The following is a 12,592-nucleotide window of genomic DNA, read 5'->3' on the forward strand; positions in this document are numbered from 1 at the left end:
GTTGCTGCTCTGTTTTTCATCCCTTCTCAGTTTTCTGGTTGACAGAGGAGTCATGTCTCCCTTCTGGCTACACTCTCCACTATTTCAACCTTTTCCAGTCCATTGTCTCCATCAGCCCACCCTCTGCCCTCAGCTACCGTCTCTGTTATTTTACGTGAAGCTCCTGTCATTTTGGACACCGACACTGGCCTGAATGTGCAGGCGAGGGCCCCTCGACACGGAGTTGGATTCCAGCTTTGAGGGCCGAAAGGGAGGTTTTCCTTTTCAAAATATCTGGCTGGTAAATATGTCACCAGGCTGGAAACTGATCCTGTGAAAAACAGGTGGGATGTTTTAAAACTCGCCACAAGAGTTACTGCTATCTGTGTCTCTCGTCACACACACTTGAAGATACACAGTGTCAATCTCCAGCAGAGCAGAGGTATTGTCTGTCAAGAGAAATCAGCCCTGGAGCATCTTATCTGAGATCTGCTAAATCTTCTGTAATTAGATTTACTAAAGATTCACTGTGTGTGTTATTTTTCTGCACTCCAAAAAGAGATGAATTTCACCCAACACCCCCAAGGTGATAACAAAAATGAAACGGCACTGACCTTTCAACTGGCAGATCTATTTTGACAAGGAGGTGCGGTGTGTGAGACGAGTATTGACTCAGAGGGACCTGGCTGTCAACACACGTCTCAAAGCGGGAAGAACCTGTTACTCACTTATATCATCAAGTAACAGATTCACAGCCCACTCACTCCTTTTCTACCGAAATATACATTCACAGTAAATACCCACGAGAGAGCACATCCCCAAATGTACACATATTTTAAGAAATACAAACTAAAACTGAACACTTGAAACATAATTATATTGTTTTTTGTAACTGATAAATGAAAACACTGCTTGTAACAGTAACAGCAAGAGTATGTATGAATGAATCTTTATTTTCGTTTTTGCCCCCACAACACGGCCCATCATTGATGGGATTATTTAGACACATTTGAAGAAAACATTTCCTGGTGCCATCACACTGACATAAAAACAAAACAATAACATAAATGATGCAAAGATAAAGTTAACAATCCAACCCTAAAAACACTGGTAAGAAAATAAAAAATACCTCATACAAAAATCCAGAGCAAACAGGGAGCAAGAGGGGCGAGCTCGAGAGACAGAGAGAGAGACACACACAGAGAGAGAGAGAGAGAGCGAGCGAGAGAGAGAGAGAGAGAGAGAGAGAGAGAGAGAGAGATTGAATGCTTTCAAATGTGTACACCTGTCCATCACTGTTCATATGTAAATGAAAAGTCTGTATCAGAATTACTTGTCTTTATTCATATCAGAGCTCACTTATATTGGAAAAACCAGGGCATTCATCAATCTATTCTCTAAATAGTGTCTAAGTCAGTGGAGTTTATAGGCATGCTAGCAGATGGAGCTCATAAGACCAATTGTGTTCTGAGGTTAATTATGAGATTAGCATGCTGATATGCCTCAATGAAAATGCTTATCAGGTATGATGTTACCATGTTCACCATCTTAGTTAAGCTTAAAAGCATTAGGGATGAAACAAAGTGGAGCTAAGGCTTATTTATGAAGGTATTCAACAATCAAAGTACTGTGCACGCTTAACCTGATAGACCTCTTAGAGGAGAAGTTTGATACACATGTGAATGAATACAAATGTTTCATGACAATTCTTCACGTAGTTGTAGAAATGTTTTTCTCTTTGATCAAACAGAGTTAGAGTCACATTAGAGTCAGAGGATCTCCTAAGATATTATCATTCATTCTCTGGGGATCATATGTAAATGTCTAAACAAAATTTGGTACCAATCAGTGAAGCTGATAGATTTTTTTTTTTTTGGCAGGCGTAGGAAAAGTCTGAAGATCTGAAAATATCTCTGTCGTCCATGAATACTGACCCCAAAATTCACAGCAATCCTCTGCATAGTTGTCAAAATGTTTCACTCAGGGGTCAGGGGTCTGTTCTAAATTTCACGACTGTAGCTGTTGGCATTCTGTCAAATGGACCAAAGTTGTGGCTGCAGCCAATCTCTTGAAGATATCTTCAACTTTCCTCTATAAAAACATCAGGGGTGTAAGAGATGTAACAGAACAAGTCCTGAGTGAAATCAAACCTTCCTGCAATCATATAAGTCAGTTTGAACTTAATTACATCTCTTGGTTACGACCTTTAACAACAGTAATAGTTTATTCCACATTAAGGACATTTTGTGCTGTTTGGAGTTCTGTATAACCATTTAAGCCATCACAGTACAACGCAACATGTTCACAAACATTTGTCCCTCATCCCAAAGAGATACTCGACGCAAAATGGTCACAACTTTGTCCTCATGAATGTCTGAAAGTCTTACATTAGTTTCAACCTGTCAATGGTTGTCATAGTCTTCTGACCTGTCTTCTGCCCAGACAGAACTAAATGGTAAATGGACTTGAACTCGTATAGCTCTTTTCTAGTCTAGTCTACTCAAAGCGTTTTTACAACAAAGGTCACAGCTACCCATCCACAAACTGATGGCAGAGTTTGCTATGTAAAGTGTCCATCAGTATTAAATAAACCCATTCGTACACACGACGAAGCAGCCAGGGCAATTTGGGGTTAAGTGTCTTGCCCAAGTACACATCGGACATGTGGCTGCAGGAGCTGAGGATCGAGCCTTCCAGTTGAGAGACAACCGACTCTACCAACTGAGCCACAGCCGCCCCACCCAACTCAGACAATTGTACGAGACATCCTGTATTCTCTAGCTACTCCACACTGATTAACATTAAAAAATAAACACATGGACTAAATGGATAAGGAAAACATTGAGACATATCTAGGTATAGTAGCCTCTTTGCCCAAGTTTTGCTATTTTCCTTCAAACTTATGTTTATGTATTCCTATTCATGAAATAACTTTGAGAGCCAAAATCAAATATTTATTTGAACAAAAATGGTGTTGGAGATAAAATAGCATTCACTTGTGAAAAAGGTTCCCTTAGTTCCCCATTTGTTCTCACATTTACACGCTGAATATACATTTAAATTAGAGGAACAAAGTGTTTCAGTTTTACCGATGCATCTTTCAGTGAGTGAGTGAGTGTGTGTGTGTGTGTGTGTGTTTGTGTGTGCATGTGTGTTTGTGTGTGTATATGTGTGTGTGTGTGTGTGTGTGTGTGTGTGTGTGTGTGTGTTGAGTAAGGGGTGTCCACGTTTTTTGGCCACACCCCACACTAGTGTCATGTGCCTAAATGACACTGCCTGTAAACCAAACGTTCATTCTGTAAAAAAAAAAAAAAAAAAAACACAAATCAAAACGTTACTCAACTGCCAGATCTTCACAGGAAAATAATTAATAATATCATTTCACAGGAGGGTCCTCCCATCATCCCACCCACCTATATCACTGCCATATAGATCCCACCCTACTACGGCCCCTCGTTGACGCGCAATGCGAGTGCACGCGCGGTACGAGTGGCAGACGAGGAGAAAAAGGAGAGCGAGCACAGCAGAGCAGATAGGAGCTGTGGGAGGAAGGAGATGTGACAGGAGGACTTAAAACAGAAGCTCTCAGGACTACGACAGAACACAGAAAGGAAAGTGGATCGTATTTTGCTGCACATTTGGAGATTTTAGCGGCGGGATACGTGGTGCGGACTGTTACGCACGACAGCGTTTCCCTGCGGTAAAACCAGCCGGAGTTTTGTGGACAGGAGCTGCACGGCGTTGCCTGCTCTTCCTCTTCAGAAAGGAGGGTTTATAGCGGGGAGGTTTACGGAGCAGCACACTGAAGGCACAGAGAAGGAGGTAAGCCCCATTTTTCCACACGTTAGGTCAACATTGTAGTTTAGCTGTCAGTGAACACACAGACAGAGCTCGGAGTGAATGTCAAACCTCCGTGTTGCGGGTTGCTCGCTGTCTGTCAAATTAACATCAGCTGCAGTCTCCTGCTCTCCATTCAAATTCAACATCAGACCACGCAACATGGTATATTGTGACAGAACTAGATCGACATGGTCTAAAATACCCTCCAGCATCCCTGAACGCACACAGGGCTCCAGGCTTGAAGGCTCCCAGGCCCCCCTTCACTCCCCTCCCCTCCCCTCTCCTTCCTCACCTCTCTCCCCTCCATCGCCTCCACCACCACCGACACTGCTGCTGCTGCCGCCTCCTCTGATAAATGTCACGCTGTTTTCTTACATAATGCGAAAATGTGCAGTTACAGATGATGCCTATGTGTGCTGGACGCCACATCTGGGCTGTAGCGTGCGCGAGTGTGTGTGCGTGTGCGTGTGTTTGCGTGTGGGACAGTGTAGCAGAAGCAGTAATAAACGTGACGCACTAAATGGATGAGACGCATCCACAGCGGCGATGGTTGGGTTTACTGTCGCAGAGGAAGGTTGGAGCTCTATATGGTGGTGTAAAAGCTGCAGGGTTTTAGTTTTTTGAGTCATAAATCGACACTGCTGTACGTTGTTTTAGGGTTGTGACGGACGGCTGTGGCATTTTTCGTCATGAGTGAGGCGTTGAGGCTGCTTACATCACTCTGATGCTGCCTGGTGGGGCAGACATGGGGCTCTTTTTTTTACACAGCTGGTCACAGGATGTTCTGCTGCTGTCTGGCTTTACAGTGGCGCTTTTCGCAGTGGACGATTGTGAGTGTAGTTCTATGAAGGGTGTGCATGTTACTGTGGGATCTCCTGTTGATCACAACAAGCAGCCACAGACAAAACAAACCACACAATGAATAAATGGACTGAGTTTGTGGATGAAAAAGTGGATTATTGGAGTTAAACTATAGCCCAGGGTGATTAATTGCGCTTTACATTATCAATTTTTTAGATGCAAGTCTTTGCATTTTAACATGGTACCAAACCACTGAAGTAAAATAGTTTCAAATGCAAACTCAGCCAAGAAAACAGCTGATAACAGATTGTCAAATGTGAAGATTTGTCACATTTCTCTGCAGATGACTTAGCACTTGACATATTGGGATTTTTTTCCATTTGTCTGACAAGAAAGCAATCCATGTTTTATTTTTCTCATGTTATGGAGCATAGGATCTCAATTGTAAAAACACATACAGTTTCACAGATGAATGAAAATGACAGTAATGGTCAGTTGTCTCCAGAGTCGAGAAATAGTCTGAAATTGAAATTGGTAATCACAGTTAAACCATGTTAACTTGAATTATGCAGTGTGTCTAATCTGCATATGTTCTTTCATTCCTTATTGTAAATCTGACATCATCACCCAGTTTAAATCCACAAACCAGCAACAAGCAATGTAGGGTTGTTAACCAGGCTTCTGTTGGAGCTGAAAAATGAGGTTGATTCAAGCTTGTTAACAAGTTAAAACAGGCCTGCTTCACCTCAGACAGACCAGACCAGACCAGCAGTGCCCCCAAGGTCTGTGTCCACGAGTCCAACAACTTCAAGAGGTGACCCACCCTCCTGCACCTCCTTCATCTCCGGCTCTGAAGTGTTTAGCAACAGCACTGAGGAGCCATGGCTGCATCATGTGACCTGTCCAGCCTGTGGCACTTTTCATAAAAAGCTATAAAGCAATTACAGGTGCATTATTTTTAAGACAGAACAATGAGTTGTGCTCACCTCCTGTGGATCAGCAGTCGACCTGTCGCCCAACCCCCCCCCCCCCCCCCCCCCCCCCACTGCTGCTGCTGAAGTCAAGAGAAATCCCTCATTGCATTGTCAACTTTGCTGACATTAACATTTCATTCAGCTTATTACGTAAGTGGCAAAGCTCTTGAGAGCAGGCCTGAAAACATTGCTTTGACAGCTCCAGCTGCCCAGCGAATGCACTTGTGGTGAACGCAGCGGAGCAGCTTGAGAGCTTCTCAGAAAGACTTTGTTTTTAGACCTTTGACAGATGAAGACATCAAGGCAGAAGGAAAATGTAGAATCTAAGCCCATTCTAGAGCAGTTTTTCTAGACACTTATGACAAAACTAATACATTTGGCCCATTAGCATCACTGACTCCCCTGTGGTGAATAAACTTCAACTTTATCCAGAAAGAAAATAATTATCATCCGTCTCCCAGATATGGGAGACTCGTGCTTAAATGCTTACAATGGTGTAAAAATAATTTCAGTCTTGAGTAGTTGATACTTATTCAAAGCCAGAACTTGTATCCATTGCTGTGATTTCACTGAAGAAGATCTGCTTTGGTACCTTGTTGTGACAGATATCAAGGTTTAAGACATTATTCTCTTTGTTGCTATCATGCTGGAGTTTCATTTTCAAAAACTGGATCAAGACAAAAAGGATGGTGGGAAAGGACTATAATCTAATATACTAGTCAGCTCCCATGGGTACTAGCTTGTTTTCCAAGCTATAGGCTACTACAGACTGCTAAAATAGATTTTCTAGCCGCTTACCTAGCTGTTAGCTTTCCTAGCAGGAGGCTACCAGTGATAAAGAGGTGTTTTCCTCTATTAAATTATCTGGCTGTAGCCAGCTTTCAAAGGCGTACAGGCTAATTAATTCTATGGAAGATGTGTTTTTTTCCCTATTAGTTAACATCCTTGTCTACACTAACAAGCTGTAATGAGTGCTATGAGGGAGTCTTCTTCTAAGCTTGTTGTTATAGCTAGATTTCCAAATGGTATCTAGCCAATCCTAGAAAATAGTTTTGTTCCTAGTGAGCGTCTCTTGAAGGATAGGAAGCTTTTTTTTTTATCTCGCTTGTTTACAAAGCTGTACTAAAAAGGATATTCTAGAAAAATGTGTTTTCTACTATTAGCATCCCTAGCTGTAGGCTACTAGCTGGCATGAGAGCTAGAAAAGACGTGTTTTGTACTAGCTAGATTACTGTATTAGCAGAACACTAAAAAAAGGCATTTTCTACAAGTAAGCTCTACTGTAGGCCATTCTGCGAGGGAATTCTCATCAAAAGGAAATGAATATGCAGCTGTTTCAACTACTTTTCTTTGATTGTATAAATTCTCATCTCTCACAGAGACAAAGGTTGCAAAGTGATGCTACACAAATAAAAAGATAGCTTACTTCTTCATGCTAATCTATTGTGAAATCTTGTTTGCCGGGGTGGTGGTTGTTTAGTGCACTCCAGATTTTGACTGACATCCTTTATGCTTAACACAATGAGTTTGTTTGAACTTAGTCAGACTTGTAAGCTGTAATAGCAGCCTCAGTTGCAGTAGCCTGTCACCTAGAAATTATGTTTATATGGCACTAAATTGTTTTCCCAATTATGTTGTGATGACAAATATAATTGCTGGCTACACTCATGTGACACACTGGAGCCAATACACTGGTTTGGATGGTGGGTGTACAAACAATAGAGTCCTGGGTCACTTTATGCAAACGGCTGTATGTGGTCAGGTTTAGGCATCAAAAGTGCTTTGGTTTAGGTTAAGAAAAAAAAATCATGGTTGCAGTTAAATGTTCATGATTGTGTTTTTGTCTCAAGACACTGGGGAGTTTTTGTGTCCAAGATCACAATTTTTGTCCACTGCAATGAAACATAGACTTGAAATTAAAGTTAAGTGAATTGTGTCTTGCCACATAAGAACATTTTCCAATATGTCACTAGAAACAGAACCTATACATAACAACAATTCCCTCCCAACTTATCTGCGTTAGATGTATATCATAGAATTTATAATTAACGTAGAAAACGTTTATTTATTAGTTTAAATTAGACGACTTTTGAGGATTATTAATTTGTCCCTGACAGAGAAAATTGTGGACATGACATTAAACTGCATGTAAGATATTGCATTGTTTAACTCAGCTGACCTCCTTTTTATTTTTCTACTGTAAGAACAACTGTCATATATAGCCTTATAACTATATCCAATCATTTTCCCTACAGATGTACCATAATCTACGAGCTCTGCTGATGATGTCTGTATTAGATCATAGAGTTAAGCTCATCAGCAGATTTAAATCTACTGTAAATTCCCAACAACATTTCAGGCTACAAGCCCACTGACCTGCATTTGTCTTGTTGTTCTTCCTGAATTGATGAAGAACAACAGTTTTGTTTTGTTAGGCTGGTGTCACTGGATCCCAGCATCCCCGCTCGAGCAGTCAGATCGTGATCCGATCTGCGGCTGCAACGCTCAAGGCATGATGTAAAACAATACCAGTATGAGGTCAATGTTTCACATACCATGTCAGTCTAAAAGCATCTCTAACCAGGTGTATTTATAGAGACTTCCACAATAGTGGTGAGCTGGTGGTGTGCGTGTGTGTGCGTGTGCGTGTGTGTGTGTGTGTGTGTGTTAGGCATCTTAAATAGCACGTGTCTTTGTCCTGACACAGCCAAGAGAACTGGAGAGAAGATACTACAGTGAAGGTGTCCGGTTTCAATTGTTGTAACTTGCCTTTGTCAGAGAAATTTACAGTTTGATGATATCCATACAGATATTTTTTTCTGTAAATCCATTTCTGTTTTTTTTTTTTAAATGCACTGATCCATATATCTGCCTGATCCTGACTCTCATAGCTGGATCACATGCCGTGACAATGGGGGCGATCATGGGCGGGTCTCTGTGGTTCAATTCTATCATGATTAATAATGCCTAATCCCAACCTCTCCACACAGCATGGCTGACTTCAAGGCTGGTTCTCGCTAAATGGGTGAGGGATCACGGCCCTGTTCAATATCGCCCTCTCTCCGTTAGAGCTGCACAATAAATTGAAGTTTCATCCCTGTATTGCAAAAATGAGCATTTGACCCAGACAAATTTGCATTTTCAACAAGCAATGCTTTCTCACTCAGCATGCATTTATTTTTACCCTGGGTATAACAGCCATTCTTTCACACCACTTTGATGCAGTCCGATGGAGCTGAAGTTATCCTCAGATTACTTGATGTTATAATTAAGTGGTAAAACCCGCTATTTGGATTATTTTAGATTCAGGAGGGACATGTTGCAAACACAGGTGTGGAGACAGAAGTAGAATCAGTGCGTTACAGCTTAAACACGCTTCTCAACATGTTGTTTATTTATCACACTTCATATTTTTATCATAATATTGAACAATGTAATCGCACATTGCATCGTTTTCTAACATCATGCAGGTGTACTCTCTGTGAGTCCACATATCTGCAGACATATATTCATAGTTCATGTGCTAATGGAGCTAAAATGTTAGCTTGTCCTGTCCTGCTTCTTGCAGTATCTAAAGAGTGTAACTTTTTGTATTTTGAAAGTAAGGAATGTAATTTTTAGGTCAAGTACGATGTAGCATCAGACATAAAAGAATAATCCCTACGCCTGAAGCATAGAGACTATCATTAAATACGGGTTTGGCCATAATTTTCTGGATTTGGCTGATACCCAACAACAGATCTAAGTCTGAGGACAGAAACAGTCAGATCAGTGCATCCCATTTTATTTTTTTGTCAAGGAAGTTTTTTAGTTATATAAACCATTGGCAGGATAAAAGAGGCTGTTTGATTTTGAATCAGGAGAAATTAACCCTTTGTTACAATCCATGTTGACATATTAGACACCAGCATGTTAGCTGCATGATAGGAGTATCACAATTGACTTTACAAGTCATTGTCCTCCTCCCTGTAACTTCTTTAACAATAGTTACTGATTTCAACGTCTCCCTCTGGCTGAGCATGGCCTGGCTGCGTTGAGTTGTGGGAGTTTTTAAGTGTCGTTTTTGGTGAAGTGTTGTGGAGTGAGAGAAGAAAAAAAGCCTCATATGCCTAAAATAGAAACAGCCCGTCATGGGGCTGCAATGCATTTTAGACAATCGAGGCCATGGTTGTTTTTGTAATTAGCAGCTCTTCCTGTTTTTTTTGTATGTGTGTGTTTTGGTCATACGTCAGTGCAAAATGATACGTTTTATTTGCTTTATTTTTTTTTTTGTTGGACAATCACTGAAAATAATTAAGATCTCAAAATCCTGTTATGACCGAGATACATCTGGCAATAGTTTTATGAATGAAAAATAACATCAACAATTACTTATTGTGACTTTTAAAGCCTTGTGTATCCTGATCTTCTGTGCCGTTAAGCTCCATTATTATGAAAAAATATATTGAAACCCACACATGAGGCAAACAGTTATACGCTGCTTCATTACAATAAACACAGGTTTTACAGTTTATTTTGACTTAATGAGAAATTCATCATCCAACCAAATGTGTATACATCCGCAGCTGAAAGTAGTCCCCAACACATACACTAATTTACTCCAATTTGCTTAAGACTGAAGAACCTCATTAGCTATAAATAACTCAGCCTTCTTAAAAAACAAACATATACTGTATGTTCCTGGCTTGATTTTAAAGAATACATTCCTTATAAGGACACTGGGACAGAAGCTAAGGGCTACAGAAATTGTAAGTCAGAAAGTACTGAGCAGCTGTTTTGGGATTTTTTTTTTTTTAACCTCAATGAATAAAACATAAAATAACTTCAGCATGATCCTTTAACTCCGCAGTAGCCGCAGAGGAAGTAGCTTGGCATGTCATGTTACTTTGCGTTATATATGTTTTGATAAGTTCACTTCATGAATAAGAAATTTAAACCCCACAAACAACATCACTGCCCCAGATATGCAATATATAACCATCCCTTTTCTGTGTCTTTTTATGGATGTTGCTTGTGTGTTTTGGCAACAGTTTTCAGCTTCATTTTGATTTGATATGCCTTCAACTGCTCATAAGACACAGACTTACGTGCACACATGCATGCATTACAAAAAAAAAATCATAATTTTAACATCTGAAACGGGTCCTGCATACTTCCTGAATCTCACACGTTCAGTTACATCAATCAGTGGAAGTGTGACTGCTGAAACACTTCTGCTGTGACTGCTGACAGACGAACACCACTGCTAACCTCTGCGACACTCCTCTGTGACATGATGGCTGAAAGTGATTTGCAGTGTTAATGCTCGGATATAATCTCATGCAGAAACGTTTGTTTGCTCTTTTTAAAGAACTCAACCGTTTGCAGGTTAATTCACGAACACATTCCTCTTGTTTGGTTCAACATATTTGTAAAGGAAAAAGAAAAATGCGCAGAACAAGAAAAGGCAGCTAGAAAACCTACCTCTCTCTTTTGCAGCTGTCCCACAATATTAATATCAATTGCACCTTTTTTTTTATCACCTCCTTCAAAGACGCTGCTGTAGGATAATATGTGTCAGATTGTTTGCATGATAGCAGAAGTCCTTTTGATTCCTACATGGCTCGGTTCTTAGCGGGGATGTGCTGTTTGTTATTCTTCCAGCTGTTCAAAGCCGGGCGGCCCTGTGAATTTCTAGCATCTATTATCGGGTCTCACATCTTTTTGTATTATTCATTGAACCTTGCACTAAAAAGCTGCTGCAGCTTACGGCATAAATACCCTGTGAAGAAATGATTTCTCATTATGCAAAAAAATGCACATTGCTTTGTTTTGTTGTGGAAGTTTTCTGTGACATGGAAGAGTTGCAGTACTTGATGGTGTGTCCTGCAGCAGGCAGCAGCTGGTGCGGGCACAGATCAGTCCCCTGGCATGGCCCGAGGCAAAGAGCAGCCAGCAGCACCACCCGCAACGCTCCTCTCCGTCCTGCTTGGCTGATCACAGACAGAGTGACTGGAAGAGAGAGTATGACAGGAATGATTAGGAGAGGGAGTGCAGGCATTAATACATGTTGAGGGATTCCCTTTAAATCAAACAGCCAACAGGCTCACTGCAGATTAGAGCTGTGCTTCTAGCTTTTTCTAAGCCACTACTCACTTATGTATGAAGTGTATCTGTGAAATGTTGAGGAAATGTGGCTCTGGAGTTTATAGTTGTGTACATCATTTCTCAGACATTCTGTGGTACTCAAAGAAGTACAGCAGTTACTAAGATTTTGTGCAGATGTTGACCTGGACTCAAGCAGCATCTTGAACATCCAGTTAGTGTTCTCTGTTCACCACTTTGGGTTTCTGCAGTGGGCCGTTTGGTGTAGTAATACATATACTTGTTGTCTTTATATTGTGTAAGACTTTGAAAATAAGACCTGCATTAACTGATTTTTGATTTGGCTACATGCAGGGGCTCGTCCAGAGTTTTTCACCGGGGTGGCCCAGCTGACTCATCTGGGGATGGCATGAAGTGTGTAAACACACACATGTACAAATAACATTTATTTACAATTACTGGCTCCACTAATCATTCCTACTGTAACTAAAAACATCAAGGTTTCACACAGATTTAAAAATTCAACACAACACAAAAAAAATTAACAGATAATGTTGTTTTCTGACATAAAAATCTTGCGTTTTTATTTCTTTAAGGACTAAATAAGAAGTAATAAGTCAACAGGATGAAGGTCCAGTAGTAAGAAGCTGAAAAGGGGTATATCGCCACCTACCTTTGCAGAGTCAGACTTCTGTCAAAGAACCAATTTAGTTCTTAGTGCTTGTAAACTGGGAGAAGGACAGCAGTCCAGTGAAATGGCTGTAAAGCTGTAACTGAGCTTGACTTGAGGTGCAGTCAGTCAATCAGCCGAAATAAATTAACTCTAACAGTTGAGCTAGATTATCCAAGATGATCATAAATACCTTAATCTGAAGGTTACTTCATGGAGAATGCAGCTGAACAAATCAGTCCGT

At 40.7% G+C, this 12,592-nt stretch overlaps 1 protein-coding gene across 6 annotated transcripts in view; it reads left to right on the forward strand.

Annotated features, from left to right (window-relative positions):
• Positions 1-3,454: 3,454 nt before the first annotated feature.
• LOC132972835 (unconventional myosin-IXa-like) overlaps positions 3,455-12,592 on the forward strand; it is a 148,519-nt gene continuing 139,381 nt past the window's right edge. For 4 of the 6 annotated variants that reach the window (XM_061035944.1, XM_061035945.1, XM_061035948.1 and 1 more), the window contains exon 1: positions 3,455-3,801. The gene's annotated coding sequence lies outside the window, so the exon portion shown is untranslated. The remainder of the gene's footprint in view (positions 3,802-12,592) is intronic. The other 2 variants (XM_061035950.1, XM_061035949.1) reach the window with 2 other exon arrangements.

Source organism: Labrus mixtus, chromosome 4 (assembly GCF_963584025.1).
Source record: "Labrus mixtus chromosome 4, fLabMix1.1, whole genome shotgun sequence".
In the NCBI taxonomy this organism is placed as follows: domain Eukaryota; kingdom Metazoa; phylum Chordata; class Actinopteri; order Labriformes; family Labridae; genus Labrus; species Labrus mixtus.